Source organism: Mus caroli, unplaced genomic scaffold (assembly GCF_978045245.1).
Source record: "Mus caroli unplaced genomic scaffold, Mus_caroli_1 scaffold_9, whole genome shotgun sequence".
In the NCBI taxonomy this organism is placed as follows: domain Eukaryota; kingdom Metazoa; phylum Chordata; class Mammalia; order Rodentia; family Muridae; genus Mus; species Mus caroli.
The window spans coordinates 128,499,036-128,505,841 of record NW_028227264.1 but is presented as its reverse complement, the minus strand read 5'-3'; positions in this window follow the sequence as shown (position 1 = coordinate 128,505,841).

The window sequence follows — 6,806 nt, the reverse complement described above, 5'->3', positions numbered from 1 at the left end:
GAGATGGAGAATAATTTGGCAAAATAGTAGCCTCACCGCCTTCCACTTTGCCTTCTAGCTTCTCTTTCTCCCCCCCCCCCTCAGGAATTATTTATTTGTTTTATGTCTGAGTACACTGTAGCTGTCTTCAGACACACCAGAAGAGGGCATCAGATCCCATTACAGATGGTTTTGAACCACCATGTGGTTGCTAGGAATTGAACTCAGGACCTCTGGAAAAGCAGTCAGTGCTCTTAACCTCTGAGCCATCTCTACAGCCCCACTGGCTTCTCTTTCTTACTAGGCATTGGTCTTGCATGCACCCCTCTCTGACTGCTTTGCCTGAAGTTCTATTTTTACACACACACACCTTGAGCATGTCACTCTAGAGATCTTTCTCAGACTATGTCTCAGTGTCTCTACCCTCCAAATATCCCATATTCTTGTGATCTCTCTCCTTCCCTTTCTTAAAAGCTGCTTCTGCTGTGTCCCCTTATCTCTTTTCTCTGTGAAGGATTATTCTTTGGCTCTTACTCTGATCATAGGACAATCTTTGCCCCCAGGACAGTTAAAATGCCTATGGTAGTTTGGCCATTTTTGTAATGCTCTGCAGGGATGTAGCATGCCTCTAAACGGGTGCTATAAAAGAGATGGTTATATAAGACAGGCAACAGGATTCTACCTTCAATGTCCCCCAGTATTCCCTCTCCAGTGTGTTTGTGTCTCAGAGCTCCAGAAAGGAGATCATGTGAGAACACAGAAGGGCACAACTGGGATGGAACCCAGGACTTACGACTCCTCCCCAGACCTCTGACTCAGGTCAAAATGCCTTTAGAGCTCCAGCTGCCTTCCTTTCTCCACCTGCAGCTTGGCTTGCCTCTGTCTGCACTCCACCAGCTTCCCATAAATCCAAGGCTGAAATCAGATGCCAAGAATCTGCTTCTGACCTCCTCTGCCCAAATATTTGAGAAGTCACCTCACCCGCCACAGGAGGAAGAAGCAGAAAATAAGAGAGATTGGTCACCCAAAATTAGCCTGGCTATAAATAGTGGGGCAAGGGAGGGAAAGAACACACAAGACTACTAAACCAGCTTAGTAATGAAGACAAATATATTTCCCTAAGGGATGATCCAGAGCAAAATGTTTCGGTGCTGAGTGACACTGTAGGTGAACAGACGTGAAGAAACTAGAGAAACCCTGAGAGTCAGGGAAGGACCACATCAAACATCAGGTCAGAAAACAGCTTCCATTTGAGTCGAGTTTAGAAATTAGTAAAATTAATAAGCTGTATTCAAAGCTGCACTCCTTCACTCCAAACCCTTATAGGCAAGATCTTCAGTGTGACTGGACTACACAACCAAATCCAAAAGAGCTCAAGGTTGGGGCGTAGCTCATGGAAGAATATCTTCCTAGCATACACGAAGTCATGGATTATGATTCCCAACACTACATCAGCAAAAATACTGCATTATAACATTGACATAACACTATCAAAATGACAAAACTATATAGTGGGGGCTGGAGAGATGGCTCAGTGGTTAAGAGCACTGACTGCTCTTCCAGAGGTCCTGACTTCAAATCCCAGCAACCACATGGTGGCTTACAACCATCTGTAATGGAATCTGATGCCCTCTTCTGGTGTGTCTCAAGACAGCTACAGTGTACTCAAATAAATAAAATAGATAAATCTTTTTTTTAAAGATTTTTTTTTAAACTGCATAGTGTTCTCCAGGAGATAAAGACAGAGGGGTGAATCCAAGTATTATGGAAAGGCTCAAGGGAGCTCCTTCAGGGTAGCAGGCTTGGTGGTGGTGGTGGTGGTGGTGGTGGTGGTGGTGGTGGTGGTGGTGGTGGTGGTGGTGGTTAGTGGTGGTTAAATGTATACATGGGGCAAAACCACACACTCTTTCAATCATGAGTGAAAACACATGTAAGTGATGTTTTCAAAATGGATGAGGCTTGCAGGTTGTTAGTGCTCTTGTACCCATGTTGCTTCCTGGTCCTGAAATCACACTGCCATTACATACAACGCCACCATTCCAGGAAACTGAACAAAAGATCCCCAGGCAGCTGGGCATGGTGGCGCACGCCTTTAATCCCAGCACTCGGGAGGCAGAGGCAGGTGGATTTCTGAGTTCTAGGCCAGCCTGGTCTACAGAGTGAGTTCCAGGACAGCCAGGGCTACACAGAGAAACCCTGTCTCGAAAAAAACAAAAAACAACAACAACAAAAAAAAATCCCCAGGCCTTTGCGCACTACTTTTGAAATTTTCTCTCAGTCTAAAATTATTTCAAAAAATATTTTCGTTGAGAAATATCCATGCCTAGGGAAGACAGAAGCCGTTTTCTCCTGTCCCTTCGCTATTCCCTGAATACGTTCTTCACCTGCATCTGGAACACTTTTTTTTTTCCCCCAGCACCCCAGAACACACTTTTTCCTGTTATCTCTAACTTCTAAGCAAGAACTTCCAGAAGACCCACTCCACAAGCCACTTCTCCCTCCACCCGCTCTGGCAGCAATGGCTTGGAGTGTGTGTCAAGGGTCACCCTTTCCCTAGCACACATCTTGAGGACTTTCTCACTCACTCCACCCACCTCTCCAGCACTGGAGGCCTTTGACAGCCTCTGAGTTCTGACTGTGGCCAAAGCTCAGACTGTGGAAGTGGCTGGGGGAGAAAGAACATAAATGTAATTGAGTGAAGTTCATAGGAAAATGGCTTGACCATTCTGGTCTTTGAGGACCCAAGAGAAACTCTTGCATCTTGGAGAGAGGGCCCAGGGGTCATTTCCCACAGGGAGCCATTTAGATCCATCTTAAGGGCCCCTTTTCTTTTGAGTCCTGGCTTCAGGCCAACATTTGGAATTTGACCACACTGCCAACGGCCCCCTCTCTTGAAGCCCAGCCAGACTTCCCAGTATGTGAAGCGTGCAAGCATTCTCCACTCCCTCCTCGTCCTCCCTCCAACCACTAAACACTGAGCAGTTCCCAGCACTAAGGTTTGGCCTACATACTCCATTTGGAGTTGGTTCAATAAGGTCACTCTGAGAGAGACCTCAAAGAAACAAGGGGATAGTGGGAAAAGAGGAACACACAGCTGCATTCTAAGGGAAAATAAGCCAGGTGTAAAATCATAGAGAGAAATGAGCAGAATGAGATGTCAAATTCTTTTTTTTTTTTTTCCTTTGTTACTTTGTTTACTTGGGGGGATTTGGAGGTTTTTGATTGGTTGGTTGTTGTGGGTTTTGTTTGTTTGTTTGTTTTATTTGCTTTGTTTTGGTTTTGTTTTTGGAGCCAGGGTCACACATTGTAACCCAAGATGACCTAGAACTCCTTCTGTAAGCCATGCTGGCCTTGAACTTGTGGCAAGCATCTTGCCTTAGTCTCCAAAGAACTGGGATTTCAAGTGTGAAATATACCACCAAATTTAAAACTTCAGGGTATTTATCCAGAGAGGTAGCCCAGGATAATGTGCTGCATGGAAAACTCCTGTAACCCCAGCAATCAAGAAGGAGACTGGGGCCTCTGGGGCAAGCTGGATAGCTAGACTAGCCAGAATTGGTGAGCTTGGGGTTCAGCAAAAGACCCTTCCTCAGTAAACAAAGTCGAGAACCACTGAAGAAGGCACTCAGTGTCAACTTCCAGCCTCCATAAGTACAGGCTCATGAACCCTCACAAACACTCAGACCCAAGCATGTGCATACATGTTATGGAGAGAGAGGGAAGAGGAGGGAAGGAAGGATAGAGTGGGGAGAGCGAAAGGAAGACACAGGGGAAATTTCAAATAGGGGCGTCATCCTCTGCAGATGCATGCATCTCGTGTCCACTTTTACCAAAGTCGGGTAAAGCTAGTTAGCTTCAGTTACAGCAGAAACTGGAGTCACACAGTAAATAATAAGGGCCTATCCAAAACCAGTTGAAAGATAACCCTGTAGAGATCAGCTGGGGTTCTCGGATATAGTACCCGACATCCACTGCCCAGCTCTAGGGCGGAGGAACAGCCAGTATGTGGGAAAGAAGGGCAGAGACTGACGTCTGCAGAATCCTGGCAGTGTCTATTGTGAAAATGTCAGGAAGTTGTGCCAGGGAGGGTGAGGGGAATACAAGATGATCCTGACACTTTGTCTGAGTCACTCCTGAAATTCCCAGTATCAACCCCTCTCGTTAACCCCGACCTTCCATATCACTTAATCCATGCCTCTGTTCTGGCACCCCTGCCAACCCAAATCCTCTCTCCAGTGCCTAAGCTTTGGGAGCAAAGCAGCAGGCATCTTCTATTCTGCCTCTGTTTTGCTTGCTCACTGCAGTTAGAAGGAGAGCCAGAGCCAGAGGGGGTGGGGAGGCTTGGGCCATGCAGCCCTGTGATGTTCTCACTCTTCCTGCTTCTATTGATCAGCCCTTCTATAGAGCACCCTTTCCCAAAAGCTCCTTCCCTGCCAGGATTCCCGTTGTTGCTGTTGCTGCTGCTGTTGTTTCCATTAATTAGTTAATTAATCAATTAACATCCTAATCACAGCTTCCCTTCACTCCCCTCCTCCCTTTCTCCTCAAAGAAGGCCTCCCATGGATATCAACCCACCTTGGTATATTAAGTTGCAGTAGGACTAGGCACGTCTTTTCAGATTGAGGCTAAACAAGGCAACTCAGTTAGGGAAAAAGAATCCAAAGGCAGGCAGTGTAGTCAGAGACAGGCCCTGCTCCTACTGTTAGGAGTCCCACATGAAGACCAAGCTACACATCTGTTACATATGTGTAGGGGGCCTAAGCGCATCCCATGCATGCTCTCTGGTTGGTGGTCCAGTCTCTGTGAGCCCTTGTGGGCCCAGATCAGTTGATTCTGTAGGTTTTCTTGTGGTGTCTTTGACCTCTCTGGCTCCTTCAATCCTTCATCCCTCTCTTCCACAAGACTCCCTGAGCTCTGCCTATTGTTTGGCTGTGGGTCTCTGCATCTGTTCCCATCAATTGCTGGGTGAAGCCTCTCTGATGACTGTTATGATAGGCTCCTGTCTGCAAGTATAGCAAGATATCATTAATAGTGTCAGAGGTGAGAATGGCGAAGATTGAAAACTCAAGCAGATCATGCTGGAGAGGATGGGAAGCAAGGGAAACAATCCTCCATTGCCGGTAGGAGTGCAAACTTGTACAACTACTCTGGAAATCAATTTGTCAGTTTCTCAGGAAACTGGGAATAGTTCTACTGAAGACACAGCTATACCACTCCTGGGCATATATACCCAAAAGATGCTCCACCATCCCACAAGGACACTTGTTCAGCTATGTTCATAGCAGCTTTATTCATAATAGCCAGAAAAACTGAAAACTACATAGATGTCCATCAAAGAAAGGATAAAGAAAATGTGGTACATTTACACAATGGAATATTACTCAGCTATTAAAAACAATGACATCATGAAATTTGCTGGCAGATGGATGGAACTAGAAAAGATCATCCTGAGTGAGGTAACCTCAGACACAGACAAACATACTCACTTATAAGTGGATATTAGCCATAAAGTACAGGATAGTTATGCTATAATCCATAGACCCAAAGAAGCTAAATAATAAGGAGGGCCTACAGGTAGATACTTGGATCTCACTGAGAAGGGGAAATAGAACAGACGTCAGAGGTAGAAGGAGGGAGAGAATAGGATGAAAGAGAGGGTGGAGAAGGATCAAGTGCGGGAAGGACAGAGGAAGAGAGAACTGGAATCAGTAGGGTGGTATCTCTGGGAGAGCTAGACACTTAGGACAATAGAAACTTCCAGGAATCTATGAGAGTGACCCTAGCTAAGACTCCTAGTAAAAGGGGATATGAAACCTGAAAGGGCCACCTCCTGTAACATTCCAGTGAAGGGATGTATTTATAGAAATGCTTATATATGTATATTATGTATGTATAGTATGTATGTATATTATGCTTATAATATACATATATAAGCGTTTCTATAAATACACATTAACCAACATTTTTATTTGGCTTTTGTGTGTGCCTAGTGTTGGGATTAGACCCAGACCTCTGAACATGCAATGCAAGCACTCCACCTCTGAGCTACACCCCAGTCCAGTCCCTACTTAATTTTTTTCAATTTTTCTCCTTTTTTATTTTATTCACCCTAGTTAAAAATTTTATTGTAGGGACTTGGAGTGATGGCTCAGCAGTTAAAAACTTTTAATACGGGCTGGTGAGATGGCTCAGCGGGTAAGGGCACTGACTGCTCTACCGGAGGTCCTGAGTTCAAATCCCAGCAACCACATCGTGGCTCACAACCACCTGTAATGAGATCTGACTCCCTCTTCTGGTGAGTTTGAAGTCAGCTACATGAATTAGCCCCACGTCCCTCAGCTTTGGAAGCACTCTGGAATCACCTGATACAGAGATGATAGATAGATAGATAGATAGATAGATAGATTAGATAGATCAATCCTTCAGAAAATCTATTTAATAAATCTGGGATCAAGTTTCTTTTTAATTGGGAGTAGGGGGCAGGGCTTGCTATATAGCCCAAGCTAATCTAGAACTCCCCATTCTTCCACCTCAGTCCCCTGACAGGTTTGCACCAGTATACCATACATGACAGTATTATTTACAAGCTCTTCAATGGGGTTCTACTCTTTTTTTATATAAATTTATTTTTATTGTTGTGTTTTTTTTTTTTTTTTTTGCAACGTGTAACTTTGAAGCCCTGGCTGTCCTGGAACTCACTCTGTAGACCAGGCTGGCCTCGAACTCAGAAATCCGCCTGCCTCTGCCTCCCGAGTGCTGGGATTAAAGGCGTGCGCCACCACGCCCGGCGGGGTTCTAGCTGCCCCAAAGTTTGTTCTGTAGACCAG